The following is a 22,360-nucleotide window of genomic DNA, read 5'->3' as shown; positions in this document are numbered from 1 at the left end:
CTATTGTTTTTTTCCTCCACCACAGAGGGCTCATTGCCTCTAATCCATTTAGGCACAGTGGGGTAGCACTCACACATACTGTTGTGTATCTGTTACTTCATATCACGTTACACCGACTTATTCGGTTTTAGCGAAACATAACCGATCAAGACTTCCCAAACCTGTGCTCCAAAACCGAGTCTTCTTCCTGGAATTGCGGAGAGTTCATGATAAAAGATTTATGTCACCACAACAAGACCATTATCTGGAGAACACACACACAAACATCATGTGGTTCCACTTAAAGAAAATCAAATGGGCACCCGATATTCATTGTGGTTGTCATTGTAGCATTGTCTGTTGTTTGAATAGCAATAATTAATGTTCTTTGTGCTCGTATGAAGTGTCTTTTTCTCGCCATTATTCATTGCATGACTGTCGTCTGTGTTCTGTTGCTCAGCCGTATGACCGTATTTTCTGCAGGGAAGCAGCCAATAAAAAATGAACCAAACATAAAGCGAAAGAAATTAATTGTTTCTGCTTCGGTTCAGAAAAAAATGTGCTGGTTTAATGAATACATTGTCAACTGTCATTTATTTGCACTTTGAAGAAAAATATATTTTTAAAGTATAAATGCATCTGCAAAGAAAGGGATGAAAAAATGGGAAACGACAGTCTCGGTCAGGGGGGTCCGAAGTGCGGCCCGCGGCTTGTTTTTTTATTGGCCCATAGCACATTGTAGGAATAAAACTAAGCCAAAAAAACCCCCGAAAAATGGGAAAAATTGAGCAAAAAGGATAAATGTGAAGAGAAGTAGCTGAAATGTTGTTACTGATAACTATAAAGCAAAGTTTTGTCTTTAAAAATATATAACTTTTTTAGTCTTTTTACAGCAATAAAATACATACTGCAATTGGCTGGCAACCAGTCCAGGGTGTACCCCGTCTCTCGCCCAAAGTCAGCTAGGATAGGCTCCAGCATACCCACGCGACCCTAGTGAGGACAAGCAGCATAGAAAATGAGGGAATGAATGAAAAAAGTACATAAAGGTATCAAAGTGGGCCCCCACATCCTTTGATTTTCAGTATGGGGCCCTCGGTGGAAAAAGTTTGGACACCCCTGATCTAGATGGACGGTTTTAAGGTTTAAGTCTCACAGCCAACATGATTGAAATACTAACAATAATACAATAATAAACAACTGTTCCTAATGTGATATTATTGGATTTAGTAGGCTCTATATAGACTGGCTAAGCTCACATATCTGAAGCAAGCTTATAGATATAAAGACTCATCTAAACCCTTTGTTTTTAATCTGAAAAATGCATACATAACCGTGGCTGTCCAGTTGTCTCGGATTTCGCCACTTCACTCTATCATGGTTTTTCAAAATATATCAATAATCATGCTGTTTTGTGGTTGAATGCAGTTTTTTTTGCCTAGATTAAGCATTTTCAAGCATAAAATAGCTAAATCAACTATATTACAAATATAAGGTATTCAAAAGACGCATTCAAAAATGCTGACGTAGTATTCTACACTGGTCACTAGGTGTCAGTAATGTTACTGTAATGTTTGGTGAGACACAAACGCACCAGACTTGATTGCTGGAACAACAGCCTTTTATTGCAGGTCTGAATCATCCCTCAACAGGCACAGTAATCCCTAATAACAACACGGGCTACTGTCACCAAAGTAACCCACCTTAAGATAGAACTCTTCCTGTTCGGCCGCCACTCATCCACACATTAAAAGCAACACACACGAGCAGGAGTTTTTATGTCTTAAATGGTTTATTTACTCTTATTATGTCTACTATATTGGGTAATACGAGTGTAAAGGTGACTATAGGGGTGTTATTTCATGTCTAGAAGGCTCTAATAATGTTAAAAACCATATTTAGAAGGTCTTAAACATGTTTTCTGTGCTCTAACTAAGGAAATATTTCATTTCTAAATAAGGAATCCTACTTTGCTTATCACAGTCGTGTCTGTAACTAATGAATCGCGATAAAAGAGGGATTACTGTATATGGTAATTCTTCATGTTTGTCTTCATCAGCACATCAGCAAGTCAGCTACAAGGAACTGTGTGTGTCTTTAAGAGGCACAGTGACTATTGTATGAACTGGAAACTCCGCACTCATTAGTCAACATAATGGACAGAAAAAGAGTGGTAGGAGAGCGCAAGAGAGAGGCAGTGTTGGATCTGTGGGAGTGTGTCTCACACTTGATCAAGCAATATTACCTCTCTAATAGATAAAGTATAAAAAATGCTGAGGTGTACTTTTCCCGCCTCTCAACTGGACCATCTATCTCACTAACTGCAGCAGCCTGTGGAAGCTGCTATTTCTACAGGAAATTACCATAGAGGCTTTACTTTCCTATAGAATGACCACATTAGCCTTATCTCTAATAGAAAGCACACTGCCCGTTTCCACGCTATAGCTTTTTTTACTGTTTAAAAAAAAATAACAGTTTAGTTGAATCGTTTGTGGGATCATTAAATCCAGCAACTCCTCTGGGAAGTCTTGGACCCAAGAAACTTTAGAGTTCATATTGAAGGATATATATATATATATATATATATATATATATATATATATATATATATATATATATATATATACACACACACACACACACCACCCATTCCAATCAGGAAGACCAGCGCAGTACTAATTAACGTTAAGGAGATACTATATAAGTACTACAATGGATGGTGCCGAGACTTACTGTTTAAACAAAATGATAAAAATAAAAACAAATTGAATTTATAATGTAAACCGAGGTACCACTGTACCCGGTGGTTCTGTTGCTGTTGTGTTGTGCAATATACTTGTCAATAAATGACCATGTAAGTAAATATAATATTTCCCACTTTCTCATGTGCTCCATATTATTATTATTATTATTATTATTGTTGGAGTTTTTTCAAATGTTATTGTTTATTGCTCCCAGAATGACAGTAAAATATCAAATATCACCCTAACACTATACGAGTATCTTAAAATAATGCACTGGTACGCCTAGATTTTCCATAATATAACAGTACACCATCATCATCAACTAAAATGTTGTGATATTATATATTCCTTCATATGGACACATGTCCCACAGTTGGAGTGTGGGAACAAGTAGACACTTCATGATAGGAAAACCTGACACACACGCACACACAAACACACACAAGGATCATCCAGGGTCTTGCTAGTGAGCTGGATTAGGTCAACAGATGCAGAGAAGCAATATCACTAATGACTGACCCATAACACACACACACACACACATGTGGCATTGCTGCTGGTATGGACTCATACAGTATATGTGTCAGATGTGCATGCGGTCTGGGTTTGATGCTATTAAGTTTAATCATCGTCTGTCTGTCCACACCACAGCTGGTGAGCCATAGAACGAGGTATACTAGACTGGACCGGCTCATAAAAAAACTGCAATGAAACAATGACGTTTTATTGTTTTATTGAGCGTGTTATACAATGACAACTGTTTTAAACACATACAGCCATGTGCAACACATTATACACGACTCACAAAAAGTTAGTGATAATTGGACATGTCTATTTGAAAGTTTAGAGGTCAAATTAAGTTCATCTGTAAAGGTTTTAGTTCATTTTAGGTTTGTCCTGAAATTTCACCCAAAAATTGAATATCCATAACTTTTTGTGAGTTGTGTTGGGCGTCTTGTGTTACGAGGTTTTGTGGTTATTATGTCACGTTCTCGTACAATGCGTGACCCCATGATGCAGAGGCAGAAGCAAAAAGGGACTTTAACATAGAGCATTTGAAGCTTTTGTTTTGGAGTATTAAGAAACAAGACAAGACAACAAGACTGCAGTTTGAGGGATAGGGGGGATCCAATCTTTTATTCAACCACTGTTAAATAGGGCTCTAAACGATAACAATTACGTGGCATTACCAGAATTTATTCCTTATCTGGACGTCCTTCCATCTACGGGAAGCGGGGCTTTTGGCAGGAGTAACAGGTACACATCGCACTTAAGGAATTTACCAAAATATGCTGTACAAGAGCAACCTCAGATCAAGTTGACCTCTTCTTTAGTGCAGTTCTTTAGTGGAGTTCACAGAAAGATTCATTCTACAATATAATTTCCCCCTTTGGGGGTCCCAGAACCGCCAAAACAAACGAAAATGTCCCTTGTTTATAGCTTTGCGTCCCTATATCATTTCAACATGGTCGTTTCTTGAAATGAGTTTGCGGATGAAATTCATCGCAATGCGTGTTCATCCTGACGAAAAGGGCATAGAGGGAAAGGGAAAGTGTTATGTGCAGCGGTTCCTCATGGGGCAAAGGGGCAAAAGGAGAGTGAGCAATGTTTTAGCTCACAGTATCACCTCCCAGAGGATTATTGTGCCTCTGTAAAAACAGTCTCGGCCATCTTTAGTCCCTTTCTTCCATCACCCACTGATAATCCGCACGATCTGATCTGGAGGGACTCTTTGTGATGAGGGGCTTCCTTCGCCAGGCGCGCTTGAACAGAAAAGTAAAGGCAGCTGAAAACAGAGCAGAACAAAACAGGAAGTGGAACAAATAACTGGAACAGAGGCAGGAAGTAACAAGCCGCCAAACACAATTTTGATCCGTAAAAACACGGGACTTGCTCGGGACCTAGTTACAGCACATCCGGCGAAACAATACGCACAACAGTGCAAGGATGCAGTGTGTGCCTCGAGCACGATTTGTGTGTGGTTGGGCAGATACACCAAAGAAGGATAACATCGCTGATTAGTTAACTTTTTGGCCAAGCGCAAGTGCGCCAAAGAAAAGGAAAGTCATCACCACGGAAGTTAAGATGAACATCATAAAAAGCTCTGAGAGTGTAGAAACCGTTCTTGGCCACAGCGATAAAAGGCACACATATTCATAAACATTAGTGGCTCCTCATCGTGAATACAAAATACTCGTATGTACTATCGCGTGTGTTGAACTCTACAAATACAAAAAAAGAGGTTAAGGCAGACGCACACTCAATATTTCAATAACACAAAAAAGCGATGATTTTCTGCCGTTTGGAATTTATTAAGTAACTCTCTCTTCTGGCCAGGCGTTTTGAGAGCAATTCTCCTGCTGAATGACTCCCCTCTTTCACTTGACCTTTGTCCTGACAATTATTCATGATTCCCATCCCCCTACTGGTGATCAGAATCGAGTTAACCTCAAGGTGAAAAATGCCTATCTGGTTTCAAATCAACTTTAATGGTATGAGTCTGAATACATTTCAGGAGCGGGAAATGAAAAGCTTTAAAATACTAAATGCTGCCTTGTGTTACTTACATTAGTATATCTGCTGTCGTAAATATGTTAAGTGTTCAGTTTTTTTTCCAACCATCAATCCGAGTGAGTTTATTTCTGTCTTCCTGATAAACAACTGGAATCCATGCTAATGGTTAGTGAATTTAGTGATAATACAAAATGAATGGAGAAATGTTTAATTTGTCATACTATCCTTATATTGTGGTTTGTGGATTATTTTTTATCAGTGTGTTGCCAGAGCCATTTGGCCCATAAGGCAATATAGGCAAATACTAAGGGTGCAGTGGCCTCCAGGGGGCGCCAAAAATCAGGGAATTTAAAAAAAAATCTTTAATATAAGAATTTACATCAGTTTTTCTTGCTTTCATAGTTATCTAGACTTGTGGTAGCTGACATGGAGAAATACCTGAGTGTCTCTTAGGGGCTAGGGGCGTTTTTCAAGTCAACTAGTGAGCAACCATGACACTCATGGACAATTAGCGTTCTTTGTCACTAGTTAACAATGGCAATCAAAGAGAGATGGGGATTGTTAATGGAATCAACAGTCACTTTTACTTTTACTGGACGAGAAAGCGTTTGCGAAGGTGGACTTTACGCTCTCCGAACAAGGAAATAAAACCAATCACAGTCTTTACTGTCTGTGCGATGCACGGTTACATTGTTTTAGAGGCGTAGCATAAGATGCTGCCTCTGCGCAGAAGCATATTTCAGGCTTCAAACATCAGTACCAGTTTTGATCTCCCCCTACTGGTAGATGGTAGTAATTACAAAAATTTCCAGCTTTATTTTTTCAGAGTGTTTTTAAATTGGAAAATAATCTGAGAACTGGAGCCTCGTCCGGCGCAATGCAAGGTAACGTAGAAATTAGGAGGGAAAAAGATGCCACAGGCCCCGTGTGGGAATACTAATGAGTGACGTGAGCCCATCAACACGATCGAGCCAGTATGCCGAATTTATTCGAAAGTGGTAGCAACATAAAAGGCAACAAAACGAATATATCCACTTCAAACATATCCACCCAATCCAGTTTTCCCATCTGGAAAAAAAGCCTTTGTCCCAACAGTCAACACTCACTGAAACATTTGTTTAGCAAAGTAAATAAAAACGAAACAGCGCAAAATCCTGTGCACTCACGGAAAGTAATCGCAAAAGAAATACTGCTCTTTAATACAGTTGAAAAGCCAGCATTTCAAGAAATGCTGCAAATGTGTGACAGACAGTATGTGATAGTGAAAGTATTTGTTCATTGTACTTTTCTGACAATGAATGTTATAATCTCATCTTGCCTCGTCTCGTGGACTCGTGAGTTGGGTGTCTCGTGAGACCCCTGTTACTTACTACTGTCTCTCCTAAACATGTTGCCAAAATTATATTTCCGAGAACCGGGAAACTTTTATAACGAGCAACTTTTTCAGCCTTTAATGCCACCATGGTTTTTTGTCCAAGCTAAACAAAAGTGTGCCAAATAATAGACTCGCTGTAACCACTGATCACGCACCTATTATGCTGGGAAAACCCGGAAATTTAAAATACAATGGCACTACCTCTTGAATGTACCACTGACACCACCGAAAGTACAATCATGTTTTCTGTAAACAATCCCAAAATAAATATAACAAATGTTTGTTCTGTACTGGCATTTCTATGATGAGATATTCTCCACAGCTGCTCACCCGTGGGTCAAAGGGATTAGATATAACCCAAGCTTATTATGATTTTTAATTACCATAATGCTCTCATTATGATGCCATGCAATATTGTTGTTTATATTTGTTTAATTCATCAGGGTTAGCAGGAAATAAATTCATATTTTCTGTGACGTCTGAGAGAGCTGGGGTTGAGCCAAAGAAACGACAAAGTAAGTGTGAGGATGGCTCAAACATGCGAGGTGGTAAGTGCAGCAACCAATGAATGTTTGACCAACCCATTTTTTAAAGGATATGGGTGGGATGAAGAATCAATTTGGGGGATTTGGGAAGCTTACTGCAGTCTCTGGCAGTGTCACAGCGGCGTGGGTTACAGCCAAAAGAGTTATGAATGATGACGAAGACGAAGAGGAGGAAAGGAAGAGGGCTGGAAATGGCTGGAGCTGTGGACGGGTGGGCTTAGATAAAGTCAAGTGTTGCCAAGGATGGATTTGCAGATGAGTTAACTTGAGAAATGAGTATGAACTGAAGTGACGGACCAGTAGGATGTAAATATTTATAACTGCCAGCTCACTAAAGTGGTTATGTTAATGTGCGCGTCAGCAGCTCACCTGCAACGTGTTCACAAAAAAATAGTAGTATGATACATGACAACCAAATTGGTCATTTTTAGCAACGGTAAACGGCAAAAACATGGTCAGACGCTATGGAAGCTGAGTAAATGAATGCTAACACTAACAACACTTAATAATAATAATACTAATAGAAATGATTATAATAAAGGTGGTCCCGCACGGTGGCCTAGTGGTTAGCATGTTTGCCACACAGTCAGGAGATCGGGAACATCTGGGTTCCGTGTGAAGTTTGCATGTTCTCCCCGTGCGTGCGTGGGTTTTCTCCGGGTACTCCGGTTTCCTCCCACATTCCAAAAACATGCATGTTAGGTTAATTGGTGACTCTAAATTGTCCGTAGGTGTGAATGTGAGAGTGAATGGTTGTTTGTCTATATGTGCCCTGCGATTGGCTGGCGACCAATCCAGGGATAGGCTCCAGCATACCCGCGACCCTAGTGAGGATAAGCGGCATAGAAGATGGATGGAAGGTGGTACTGGCACTGTACACAGAACACATGAAGAACATATGAAAGACCGTAATAAACAAAAAATATATAGAATTAAAGGAAACAGATAGAAAAACTGTTACTTTTATCCCTGTTGTTTCCTACCTTGTTAAAATATTGTCTCAGCCTAGGCCAGATCTGCTTGTAACAGTGCACAGAATCCATGACCCCTCTAGCATTCATGAGCATTCAAAAATTTATGTTGTGACAGTCGAGCGGTATGCACCAAAAAAGAGGCCAATGACGTTTTCTCCTCTCTCAGCTTTGTATAATGTTCACTTTCATGGTGATGGCTTTCCTTTTCTTTGGCGCACTGCCGCTTGGGAGACATAATGAGGTGCAAGAATTCAGTAAGCGACGACATTCCTCCTCAATGTAACGCTGTATTGCTCCGCCGCACGCTGTTACGACTCTAGTTCTAGAGCAAAATTAAGTTCTTAGCCCATTCGTAACCAAGAAACGTTGTGGAGTGCTTTTCCAGGTACTCTAATGCTGTTATTCTCACGTACTGAAATAAACATATGATACTTCAAGTGTTGGGCATGCACTGTATATACTGTAGCTCTAAACAGTAAGGTTAGCATTGAATAAACATGAAAGGTGTCCTGGCAGGTCCGTTTATATTCCATACTACTACAGTAAAGTTGGTTGCAATCACAGAAATCATCCTTGTTACTGGCAAGTAAAATGACATTAATGTTCGCTTTTTTTCTTTAACCTGCATGCAGCATGCAAGTACAAAAAGCCTGAAATTGATGATAACTACGCGAGTTGTATTGTTCCCGTTTTCCATAATTCCTTATGAAAATGTGACCTGCAGCTCTACCTCTTTATGGTAATATCGCCTCACTCAGTGCAGCTGATGTGAAAAGGCATAGAAAAGATGACCACATTAGCCTCGTCCTGACCTCGCCGTGTGACATATTGCATGCACTTGCACCATCTCAAGTGTCTGTGAGCTCTGAATATCATCATTTCTCTTTTGTGTCTTTCTGCGTGCTTAATTAATGCACAACATGAAGAAAATGTAAAAGATTTCAGAAAAATGACATCTTTTTAGCCTTATTTAAAATAAGACGTTTAGCTTTCCTACTGCCGTCTGTGATTTCAGAAGTCACAAAGTTTGCACTGGGCAAAGATCTTCTAAATGACAGGAACATTCTGCTCTTCTCAAGGACCTAGTTAACAATACAATCAAAGATTCTCTAAGTTACAGCACAAATCTGCTGTTTTTAGTAATATGTTGTTTTAAGGACCTATTTAAGAAACACTAGTCAAAGATCATCTGTATAACAGGAGAACACATCTGTTTTTAGGAATGTGCTGGAAAAATACAAGTCAAAGATCCTCTCTATAGGTGAAGAGCTCTTCTTTTGAAAGACCTACCGCAACAACACTTGTCTATGTAAGAGGACAACTCCGCTGTTTTAGGAATCTGTTTTAGATTTTAGAGGAATTCATACAGCATTGTCTGCAGAACAGGATAGCTGCATGCATACAAGCAATGTAATTGCACTAAACAAGACCAGTGTTGCCAACTTAATCTGGCGACATTCCAAACCCTCTTGGCGACATATTTTCTCAAAAGCGACTCGCGACAAATCTAGCGTGTTTTTCTGGTGTCGTTGGAGAGTTTTCTGGTATTTGGGGACTTGTGAAAGCACGTATTGTTCTGCAGTTTCTGTTCTCACTGAGCAGCAGTGGGTGCTGTCGAGCAGTCACAAGCCGTCAGTGCACCGTCAGCTCCCACGGCACACTGAGAGCACAGTGGAGCTCTACGCATCCATGAATCGTGCATGGGCGAGACGCGATGCCACCGGGGTGGACCTCACCCTGTTTTACAGAGCGGGATCTAAAACGTAAATGTTTCCTAATCTTCATTAAATGACTACTTATTACCCTCAATCCTCATTCGGATTCAGTCACTTGCCTGTTAGTGTATCAGAAGGCGTGATGGGAGAATGTTGTGTGATAAATGAAACAAGTAGTCCTAACTGCAAGATAAAAGGCGGAGGCTGGAGGTGAGTACGGATGTAAATGCTTGTCGAGATTTTGAGAGGTGCTGGCTGAGATAGAACATTAAAATTATTGTATTTTCTTGAAGTGATGGCCAATTTAAAGTTATTTGTAGTTCAAAATGTAACTAGTTGTAAACGTCTGCTACGAGGTTATGCTTTTTTCCTACAGAATCTGTTACAACAGCATATGCAAGTAAGATGCAAATTATCCGATGCCATCATCTAGCGACTTCTAGGTCAACCAATAGCTACTTTTCTTACTGAGGATTTGGCAACAGTGACCACAAAAGACCACAAAATCAGATATTTCAATTACAGTAGGTATAGATGACTAAAATATTGCCAAATTTGACTTCTCTCAACGGTATTCAGAATGGAGGTACAGTTGTATATTACGTATTTTAATGTCATTTTTGACTTGCTGTCTGCGACCCAGAACCAGTGCTCTATATAACCAAAAAGACCTGCCGCAAAAACACGAGTCGAAGATCCTCTATATAAAAGGACAACTCTGCTGTTTGTAGGAATCTCACTGATCAGCTTGACGTTGACATTCTCTTTCGAACATTTGCAATAAAAGTTGTAATTACTAGATTAGATTCAGCTCCAGCCGTCACCTTCTCTCTTCAATTGCCGTTGTTCACTTGCGACACAATCCAGGTTTAAGCTCTAAATGTGCCTCACACGCTTAAACAGAATTAAACACATTTAAAGGTACTCGCCACTAAAGAATGATAATGTTAGATCATCCATGAACAGACGGAATCAGAGTCACGGTGCATCACAACTACGGTGCTTTCAAGGACCAAAAAAAACATGACCGGTGGAGCATTAAGCCATAAGCATGTAAAAACTGTGGACTTTCTAACAGTGTGGAAATGATTGCAGACTTATGGTGAATGACACGGGTTTTCTGTGGAAAACAACAGCCTTTTTTGGAGAAAAAGCCTCTGACTGGCAAATGTGTAAGGATCCGCTGTTGTATGTTTGCGAAGGCATATTTATTTGATACAGCTGTTGTAGCTGATACGTTTAAAAGGACTTGAGTCTGTCAAGTTTTCTTCATGACTATTTGATCCCTCCATGCTGTTGGAGCATACTGTATAGATTATGCATAGAATACGGGCAAGCGCGCTCCCGTGCAGGCATTATGAATAATAGGCTGATGGCACACCCACACCCACACCCACACTCACACACGAGCGCAGTGTCTTAGCGGGCCAGATGTGGGGAGGATTAGCAAAGTTGGCAGTCAGCACAAAGCTCCTTATCCACTGGAGTTAATTCACTTACGTACACCACGTCTCTCTGACTGTATCTTTGTCTTCCTCTTCACCTTTGAAACTGTTGCTTTTCCTCGCTTTCTCATCATTTTCACGCTGTCTTTGCCCTCCTTTGCTTCTTTCATTTCCAGTCGCAATTTGTTTTGAATTTTCTACCTCCGTCAGCTGAAATTTGTCTTGGAAAGCGTCCCGTGCCTCTGGCCGTAAAAGCCTTCTGCTGATGAAAGGTGACATTACTAATGAGGCGCTCTCCATCTTTGAAAATAGACTAAAGGTGACTCAATGTGATTTTTTGAAAACTATTTTGAGGCTACTTAACGTTTATATCATTTCCAATTTAATCCAAATTTTTGCTTTTTATTTGGCTTTTTGCTTCTTAGTCTAAAAAAACGGACTAGCCTCAATAAGAATACACACCGAAAGTATTTTCTTTTATTTATTACATAATTTTTTGTATAAATTTGAGTATTTTTTACATTTGCAGTTCATATAAGCATATCAACATACCATAAGAAAATGCCTAAAAGATAACCCTACATGGCCCTGTGTGAAAAAGTGATTGCTGATGATCAAAACGGGACTTAACTGAGATTAATTGAGCTGTATCTGTCTGGAAAAGGTTATAAAGCTATTTCTAAAGCTTTGGGACTCTAGCAAACCACAGTGAGAGTTATCATCTGCAAATGGCGAAAAAATGGAACAGTGATGAACCTTCCCAGGAGTGGCCAGCCAACCAAAATGACCCCAAGAGAGCGACGCCTCTTCCAAGAGTTCACAAAAGACCCCACAACAACGTCCAAAGAAGTGCAGTTGCCTCAGTTAAGGTTAGTGTTCAGGACAAAGACAAAGACACTGGGCAAAAACAGAGTTCCAAGATGAAAACCACTGCTGAACAAAAAGAACATTAAGGCTCATCTCAATTTTGCCAGAAAACATGTTGATGATCCCCAACACCTTTGCGAAAATACTCTGTGGTCTGAGGAAACAAAAGTTAAACTTTTTGGAAGGTGTGTGTGCCATTACATCTGGCGTATAAGTAACACCACATTTCAGAAAAAGAATGTCATACAAACAGTAAAATATGGTGGTGGTAGTGTGATGGTCTGGGCTGTTTTGCTGCTTCAGGACCTGGAAGACTTGCCGTGATAAATGAAACCATGAATTCTGCTGTCTACCAAAAAACCCTGAAGGAGAATGTCCGGCCATTTGTTGGTGACCTCAAGCTGAAACCAACTTGCTTTTGTTTACTTTTTTTTGCACAATTGCTTAAACAGTTGTATGTATAAATGTGTACAAAGTGTGAATCATTTTATCATGGTCATGAAGCATGCATACGCAGTCATGCCCAAGTCCAGCATGGTAGGAATAACCTAGAGTGGATTTATTGACTTCCTAGCTCAATAATGAGTATGATCACACCGAAGAGCAGTGGACATACTTGGATCATTGACTGACAGCTGCAGTGACTGCCATGCATCAAACACAGCATGCACAAAAACAACTCACTGTGCTGCCAATGCTTATCGTGTGCCTAATTGGCCCTGGTGGCGTTCTCTACAATGACCCTTTTGACCTGACCTCCGCTGATGTAGCACAAAAGCCCAAATGTAAAAGGAACCCACCATCGAATGCAAACATGAAATGTGAGATGACTATTAAATAACGTGCTTTAATCAACCTCAGCATGTACAGTAAAGTGTGTCATTTATCATCTTAGATAATGGGAGGATCATTTTGGGGGCGACTGCGGCAGTGATAACAAGATATGACGCGTCAGTAAACACAGAGGTCACCGACTAACGGCGTAGATGTGAACATTGATTATTTTTTATGTGGCTTCTGAAAGAATCAATTACATTTTAAGTGCTGTGATGATTAAAATATGACCGTAAAATCAACTGTGCAGCCATTGTAGAAAAAAAGTACCACCGCTAAGTGCACCGCTTTCTCCGTCGCATTTGATTTTGTGGTTGGCGCTGACTGGTCACTAGGTTCATCTCGCGAGCATCATATTTAAAAATGTTCCATATTCATGTGTTTTCATTGTGATGCTGCAATTACACGGTCAATGTCATAAACCCCTGGGACACAGTCGGTAGCGGCACTCCTGATAAATGAAGCGGTTTATGATAAATAAGTAGATAAACCTTGATATTGTACCGTGTGAGCTGATTTTGAGGTTGCCGGGAAAAAAAAACACTTCACAGACTACAGAATCCATTCACTGTGGCGCTTTATTCATAACATATCAGTTTTTTAATTACTAATGCGCTTGTGAAAAGTCATGGCAAGGCTGGCTTGACACCTGACTCTTGAGAAAACAAAATAATTTGATTACTGCCACAAGGCTCTTCATTGTTTCCTGTTTCCAGATTTTTTTTTCGATTAAAATAAGTATTTCATCACAAAAAGCAAGGTCTTTCCATTCATGTCTTTGTAGCGTCAGAGCAAAATTTGTGGAGAAGTGTTCCTTTATGACAGCAAACAAAAAAACAAGGCTAAATCCCAATGGAAGGGACACTGCCTGCTGAGACCTCGTCTTGCAATGTTTTTTTTGTTATGTGGCTACTTGTGGTATGAAAGCTGGATGGATACCTGGAATGGGCTTTAAAAACAATTTGAATACTGACTTATGTTTATTATGTATTTGTTTGGTCTTCTGGCAGCATTAAAAAAAACATAAATAAATAAAAATGAATGTAAACAGCGTAGCGATGTGACGATTGCTTTCTTAGTGAATTAATTTGAAGCTTTGTTTCAGTGATGATACATTTTTTTGGTAAGCATTGAGATTTTTCACTTTGTTTGGCTGTCCTTGAATGCATCGTTACTCTGATTCCATCTGTTTGTCATACATTAGCGCTCATTAGTGGTGAGTACGCTTGAAAGTGCGTTGAAGAAGTGTGTGAGGCATATTGAGGAGAGACGCTACGACAGTCACTTTTATTGCAAATGTTGATCCGAAATCGGAAAAGAATGTTAACGTCAGGCTATAGCAGGAGGGTTTGGAGGGGGAGGAGCGAGCCAAGTGTCAAAAACACATTTTTATGGGCGTCTCGATTACTCGCGGATATTCGCGGGTGATCTTGGAACAGGATCTATACTGTATTATGTATTCATATTTTCTTAACACATCATCTCGTTTGTTTCATTTGATACATTTTTTAACGGTATTTTTTAATGGAAATAATTAAGATTATGTTGCTAAAAGTGTGAAGTACTGTAATAGATGTTCAAAGCAGCTGTTTTACTTTTTACACAGAATTTTACACGGAATATGTCATTAAACAAATAATAAATTCAAGGCTTTCTTTAATTGGCTCTGATTTCTGCTTTGCTCTTCTTCTCCTAGTTCACATTTTCAACGTGATGGTTTAACCAGTGTGAAAGATATGTGTCTCATTGCGTCTTTTCTTTGCCTTTCGAGTTGCTTCTTGGTTCATTTCACTCCCACAATGGGTTACATGCACATGGAAAGATGTTGAACCAAAGCCAAGTAATGACACTCACTCATACACGCATGCTTTCAAACAGTGGCTATTGGAGGGAGAAACATTAGCGTGATCATGGAAGCCCCAAAATCACCCTGAAATGTTCGTTTACGCCCAACAAAGACTCACAAAGCTGCTGTCAGTTTCAGATTCAGAGTCTTGCATTTATTTTACAGTGTGATTGATTGAAGCAACAATGCACAATCTCGAGAACATCCTGGTGCATCATGGCTGAGCTAAAAAAAAAAAATGTCTGGTCGACTCACATTCTATCTTACAGGTGGGGGGTTTTCCTTAGATAATCTCTTTTGGCTTGGTTCCCATGGCAATGCATTAACATCCGAGTGTAGTGGTATGGTGTGTCTGAGGCTTTTAGCCTGACCATTTACAGTTGTATCCTATAGTTATACGTATAATATATTTTTTGAGTAATACTGTACAGTATATTCCTTCAGTGTTCATATTATGAGATCCCCCACTGCCTCAAACACAATAAGAAGTGTAAAAAATGGATTGAAATAGATGGGTATTATTATTCGATTACAAATTCATGCTGAGCTGTCATTTAAGCATAACGCACAAAAAATGGCCGATGTTATGGCACTAATTATCCCAGCGTCCCCGCGTCGAAACAGCAAACAAATCAGTCTCTCCATGAACAAAAGTCGTCGGGATGGAATTGTAGGCGCAAGTTAGAGACATTATCTTACGGAAAGGAAAATAACTCAGGCAAAGGAGCACACATGCACATGTCTACATCTTCCTCTCAAAATGAGATTTGAACATTTTGACAGCTTAGTTAATGGAAAATCCATGGCAGTGACAGATGAATCCATAAGAAAAACATATGCTGCACTTTTCCTTTCTGTTATTCATCAATTCTCTGTTTACGTGGGTCTTCCCCCCCCTCGTTTTTACTTCAACTAAAAGAGTTGCATGTCACCATAAAATGTCGTATGCTTGGCTCTGCCGTGTAATCTTGCGTGATGCAATTTGAAGAAAAATGCCAAGTTTAATAGAACACAAGCAAAGACACTGGTCATGTAACTATACTGTACATTCTATGCAAAACCAGTCTGAAAATGCTAACGCTAACGTGCTGATGCTATACAGGGTTTGTGTCCCCATCACCGAGGCAGAAGTAATATGCACTGCGAACACCAAAACACGTTTAAGATACACTCTTGATAATAAGCAATAAATAAGCAATAAATAAAGTTTGAATTGAAATAGGCTGATCAAAAGTTTAAGACCATATTTCAAAATAACCCTTTGTCAGGCAGGCATTGAGAACTGCAGTGTTGTCCTGTTGAAAAAAGCCCAGTCATTACCACACAGACGAGGGCCTTCAGTCATGAGGCATGCCCCCTGCAACATCTCCACACACCCAGATGCTGTTTGACGCCCCTGCACAACATGAAGCTTCATTGTTCCATTGAAGGAAACAGCACCACCTCTGCTGTACCGTGCGGAAAACATCTCAGGTGGGATGTCCTTGTCATGTCAGTAATGTTGCCATCAGGACCGTCAAGGTTCCATTTTTTCTCATCAGAGAATAAAGCTTTCTTCCACCTTTCAATGTCCCATGTTTGGTGCTCTCGTGCAAATTCCAAACTGGCAGTTTTGTGGTATTGAAGGAGACGAGGCCTTTGAAGGTGCTTTTAGTTCTGAAAACCCTCCTCTCGCAGATGCCGTCTGATGGTTATTGGACTGCACTCGGCACAGGTAACAACCTTAATTTGGGCCGAGGATCGTCCTGTGTCTTGACGGACAGCCAATCGAAACCAATTCTTGCAAGTTTTCAACTGGTCTTAAAATTTTGATCAAGAGTGTATCTATAAGGAAACCAGGAGTTGCTGTTCCAAGATCAGTGTGCTTAATCATGCCTCTGGCCATACTGCTGCCCTGCCGCTTGCTAACTGATTTCAGACCAATGTCCACCCACAGCCTGCTATGCTCCCTGGCCCATACACTGATAAGCCCGAAGAAGTGTTCGAGTGTCAGTGAAGTAGGATCCGTTTCATCAGCTTCTCGTTTGTGATGTTTACTTACTTTCAGTCTGTTGGTGATGGTGTACTATCTGAGTCGGGTCAGGAGCCGGTCTTGGTCCCATCTGTCTCTCAGCAGGGACCCAGAGGAGTTTGTTATATCTGTGGGCGTCAGCATCTTCTGATCTCCCTACCTCCTCTAGAGGGCAGCATGGAAGACAGAGATCATTTTAACACCATGTTGTGCTGGACACACTTTTTGGCCTGTATCATGAAAACAATGTTGCTGAATATCTCATGCAGTCATTGATTTCCTGTGGTGTTTCCTGTTCAGGGTTATGGGTGAGCGAGAGCCTATCCCGGCACTGGCTTTGGCTGAGAGGCAGAGTATATCCTGGACTGGTCATCAATCACGGGGCACATATGGAAGTACAACCATTCATGCTCAAATTCACACCTACGGACAATTTAGAATCTCCAATTAACCTAAAATGCATGTTTTTTTTCAGTGAGAAAATGGGCCACTGCAGCAAAATGGAGACTGTGGAGTACATTACTGCAGCATCCACTCTTTGAACCAGACTATCCAGGTACCAGATTTATATACTGGATTATATATGATAGATACAATGGAAAAGTGTCAGTCACGGGTTGCGTTAAAGGCAGTGGAAATGGATTAGTGGTTTCGAAATTTTATGCAGGGATTAATTATTTTCTCATTATTTCTAAAGTAAAATGAATTCAAAGTCCAAACAAACGAGTACGTGGAAAAGCCTCCTGTATTGGATTAGGTTGGAGTTCTGAGGGTGGTTTGTATGAACAAAGAAACAACAGCTATGAACAAAGTGCTTGCAAGTATCGGCATTGGAGTGAATGATTGTTTTCCTCCTCCATTAGGCTGTGTTGACCTGGGGTGCAGAGGCCGGTGAGGTCATCACAGACAACATCCCTCATGACCTCTGACCTCTTCTCAGCCTGTGTCTGCTGGCTAAAACCCTGCTGTCTGTACCCTCTGCCATTCTACTCTTCTGCGGCGACTGTCCACACCTGAACGCTGGTGACACTAATGACGAGGTGAGCGCTAATGACCAACACTGATGATCGATTTTCAATTCAAGACGACCCCTTTTGTTCTTTTTATGTCCTGCAGCCTACCCTGCTTCAAGCCATGTCCACAAGCTGCTTTCTTATTACTGATGACGTCATACCTCCGTGTTGGTGCCCGAGTTCTCTTTGCTGATGGGTTCGACAGGCACTGTGACAGGCACCCCCCACACCAAACCAAACCACCGAGAGACGATGAGAGGTAATCATCACCAATGGACATCAGTGTGAACAAGGAAGTGGTGATGTGAGTGTGTGCGACACATTCGATTGGTTGGACAGTTGACGTGCACGTTTGAGGCTACTCCGGGATCAATTTGATTGCCAAAAATGTACAGGGAAGTTGTGAGGTGGCACAGAATTTGTGGGGAATTGCACAGTCTCACACAGCTAATGAAGCTGTTGAGGTAGGTGAAAAAACTGCCAACATAAGTCCTCCCCGACAATGCAGGCCCATTCCGCTAACACCAAGAAAATATGTAAGGAACTGAGAATAGAACACACCAGAGGACAAAACCTTTGTTGTTCTTTGTACAAACAGGCAACCAGGATCTTCCCTGTGTGGTTACAAGACCATGCTTGAAAGAACCAGAAGAACCAATCCGATGTAAGCCTGACAAAGCCAGAGCAAAGCGCAAAGCAACACCAAGATGCCCTGAAGGAGGACAAAAGGAGAGGAAAGCTAGAACTGTATAACTGCAATTACTTTAAAATACACGTTTCACACAGAAGCTATAATTGCTGTTATGATGATAAGTGGAAAAACAATCTTCACTGCAGGTGAAAAGGAGAGAAGGATTAAGGTGAAGGGCGCCGATGAATGAAGATGGACGTGGAATTTGGTTAGAGGATGAGGAGATGAAGATATATTTGGCGTAAGGCCCAGAGAACTCCAGCATGCAGGAGCAGAGGAAGGAGGAGGAGCGCTTTGGCTCTTCACCAAGTGACTCCCAGGGAGAACCGGTGTGCATGTCGAAGGTACAGGTGAGAAGAAAAGGAGACAGAAGAGAAGGAAGGGGAAGAAGAGGCTGGACCTTTTGGATGCAGGGCGGGAGGTTGGAGGAGGAAGATGAGAGGAGGGCATGGAGCTACTTTGATGGAGCGTGTGTGTTGTGGATGTTGGAACATGCTGATGCACAGGCTCGCTGTGAGAGCTGTGGTAGCACATCACACGGCAGACATGCGCACATCCACATCCAACTTTGATGTGGGAAAACGGAACCGCTCGGGAAGAAAGCGGCTCGTGGAAGGATCTGACGCTCAAGTGCGCGATGACCCCCCCCCGCCATGGCCACCACCGTCAGCCTCCTCCCTTCCTCCTTCCCTCTGTCACTTCTACTTTCTCTCTGTGATCCTGCCAGTTAATTCCTAATTGGCTACTCTGTGCACAACCTGAAGACGATTCCAATCACAGCAAGCCTCAGAGACCGGGAAACGAAAATCCCTCAGTGGCTCTGAAGAAGATGCCGATCTGAGAGATTCTTTTCAACTCCAGCCAGTAGCCAGACCCTTTAGAATCCATTCATCCACGCTACGATGATCAAAATGCTTTACATTCATCTTCACAAAATATAGAGGATTATACAGTCTGGGCTTCCTTGGTGGATGACTTCAATTACTACCCTTCAGCAGTCATATGCACAAGTGACAAGTGATAGCTTTCCTCATCGTGGGGGAATTGTGGGACGTCGGCAAAGCAGGAACAGACAGGTTTTACTTTTAATTAACAACAGGCTCTGTTTATTCAGGTTATATCCCCAAATGCAATCAATTGTTCCACTAAACTTAAAATCAGCGAAAACGATTAAACGCTATATTTGCTAATGAAGTGTGGCTACAAGCAATGTGCGTTTTCTGTTGATAAAATATGTGTTTAAATAATAAGAGCGTTTGTCTTTAACGGTAAGAATGCGAATGATATTATTGTGGTTGCAGTTTGGCTTGGTTGCAGCTTCCTAAAAACTACTGTAAATATTGTGTAGCAATATTTTTTTTCCCACTTTAAGCAAGTAAAATAAAAACACGGACACAAACACACACACACACAAACACACACACACACACAATTATTTGTCAAATCTCACATAGTGACGCGATTACGCAAGATGCCCGTGCAGAAAACAATGAGAAATTTTGCTGCATGCTTTGAATGGGAAAAAGAAAAAAAGAAAATGTAAAAATGAAAATGGAAAGCCAGCTGTCCAACTGGAATAGCTGGAATATTAGTTCACGAGAAGATAAAACTGGGCTCCAAATTTTTTTGTCACTACCAACAAAAGAAAAAAAAAAAAAGAATGGCGCAAAATGTCGTACATTATAGCTATCTAATTTATCTTATTGATTATGTATTGTGTAAAACTAAGACATGAATAACATCAAATTAAAAGCCCAAAATGAATGCCGACCCGCCATCCACCAGTTCAAGTTCCAGCCAAGTTTTTCCAGAGAGATGATTACATGGCTGTTTGACATGTGTGGTAAAAGGCAGTGTGCTAGCATGAATTAACTTGCGAAAAATGTGCACATTAGCACTCAATAAGTCATCAAAACTTACCTTTATGCATTCCCACATAGTATCAGCATTTGACACCAAATATGAGGTGAAAGAAAAATGGTAAAAATACAGTAGTGGTCTATCTGTGCGGCGGGAGATAAAGTTAGCACACGCACGATGGACGGATGTAACAGAGAGAATCCGGCCACTTTTCAAAATAAAACATAAAAAAAGAAATAATGGAAATATTTTTTTCTTTCTGTGCGGCCCGGTACCAAATGACCCACGGCCCGGGGGTTGGGATCACTGTATTAGAGCACCTTTTATGAGCTGAATATCATAGAAGTGATGCTAACGCTTGATAACAATCTTAATGATGTACTCATTGTGATGGGAAGTATCACTGAACCAAATCATGTTACCTGCTTTAAACTGTCTTATGTACATTTGTATTGGTTGCAGATGCCCCTAATAAATAAATACGTAGCGCTCTATGTGTCCTAGAACAGATATGAAGATTTTTTTTTTTTTAACATCGAGTCTTGTAATTACGTTTTACATTTTAAAAAAATCATCACACTCGAGGTCAGTTTATTTAACTAACTCAGGTCTGACATCTAAATCTGTGATGGACAAACTCATGAAGAAGCAGTGGGAATCCAAACCAACTTCCATCCTATTCCCAAATTGGCAGCCTTAAGAGCTTGAGAAAGATTACGCATTTCATCTTGCCAGCGATTTTGCCCCTCAATAAGAAACTTTATTAAGCTGGCACACAGTGAGTTATATTGGCACCAATAAACCGGCAGCGGAAAAAATCATATTTTCTGTTTAATAGGATATAAAGCTGTTGTTCTTTTTTTACATTTGAGGTCATTCGTCAGCCCTTCAACAAACAGTCATACTTTTAATACGCACCTTTTTATGGGGCTTTCAGCCACCACAAATCCTCAATTACAGCATTTTAATATAATATGTTATTTTAGTAATAAACCAAACACGTAAATGACTTTCATATAAAGCAAAAAAAAATCCTTTACATGTATTATGCATGGACAACTGTGACATCTTATTTTCAGCTTGATTCCTTGATGGACCATGAGTGCATGTATATGTCATCCTTGTTTTCCACACACACAGTTCTCCCTAATATTGTCCTTAAAGAGCTAGGAACACAGTTTCATCACACTACAGTTATTCACGCAAGAGCACTTTAACATGAGTGCCGCAATTGAGCACGCCTCAGAATTCATAGCATAATAAGCTATTTGCATTACGAACACAAGGATGTGCAATCTAGTTCATGCTTTATTTGATTAGAAGCACTGCCTGCGTACACGGCACCACATTGTTCAGTCATATTTAAACAGTCGGAGCAGATGAAATGCGGTGCACGCTTAAGGATGCCTTTTCAATGCAGAGTGGAGAACAGAAGCCATTTGTATTCGTGCATTTGTATCCTGCAAAATGACGCCAGCGTAGCAGTAGACTTCTGCCGTCACCTTTGTTATTTTGTATATAATGTCAATACAAGGAACTGTCACATTTCTACCTCATATAGCCATAAATCAAGTCATACTGGTGGTGCACTGGTGGAAAATGAACGGAGTGCGGTTCCTCTGGCTGATGAAGTTAGCCTGTAGTAAACTTTAGGCGGTGGTGAATTCATTAATTTTGTCAGTTAACGATGAGCTGTCACCATTTGCATTTAAAAATAAGGGACATTTTCTGGAAAATAAGGGAAATTGTGTTCTTTCCACCTCTGAGGGCCGCATACATAAAGTGAAGGATGCGGGGGGCTGCTTTGATATACTGTATTTTGTGCATTAATGGTGCTAAAACTGTTCCAATGTACGTCAATATAGTCTAGGCTACCTGAACAAAACATCTTAGCTTTGTGTTACAGGTGACAAAGCAAATTAGTGTCATATCTAACAATACATCCCA

General features: G+C 40.6%; 1 protein-coding gene and 1 pseudogene across 5 annotated transcripts in view; both read left to right on the top strand.

The window, feature by feature from the left end:
• The window catches only part of lama2 (laminin, alpha 2), a 202,011-nt gene that overhangs the window by 22,055 nt on the left and 157,596 nt on the right, over positions 1 to 22,360 (top strand). For 4 of the 5 annotated variants that reach the window (XM_054760840.1, XM_054760839.1, XM_054760838.1 and 1 more), the window contains exons 2-4: positions 17,150 to 17,405; positions 17,713 to 17,889; positions 17,966 to 18,121. The gene's annotated coding sequence lies outside the window, so the exon portion shown is untranslated. Of the gene's footprint in view, positions 1 to 17,129; positions 17,406 to 17,712; positions 17,890 to 17,965; positions 18,122 to 22,360 lie in introns of those variants that run through there. The other variant, XM_054760837.1, reaches the window with a different exon arrangement.
• LOC129172631 (vesicular inhibitory amino acid transporter-like) lies at positions 12,678 to 17,866 on the top strand (annotated as a pseudogene).

This window comes from Dunckerocampus dactyliophorus, chromosome 19 (assembly GCF_027744805.1).
Source record: "Dunckerocampus dactyliophorus isolate RoL2022-P2 chromosome 19, RoL_Ddac_1.1, whole genome shotgun sequence".
Classification (NCBI taxonomy): domain Eukaryota; kingdom Metazoa; phylum Chordata; class Actinopteri; order Syngnathiformes; family Syngnathidae; genus Dunckerocampus; species Dunckerocampus dactyliophorus.
Note: the sequence above shows the minus strand (reverse complement) of the source record. Positions and strands in the feature narration are given on the sequence as shown.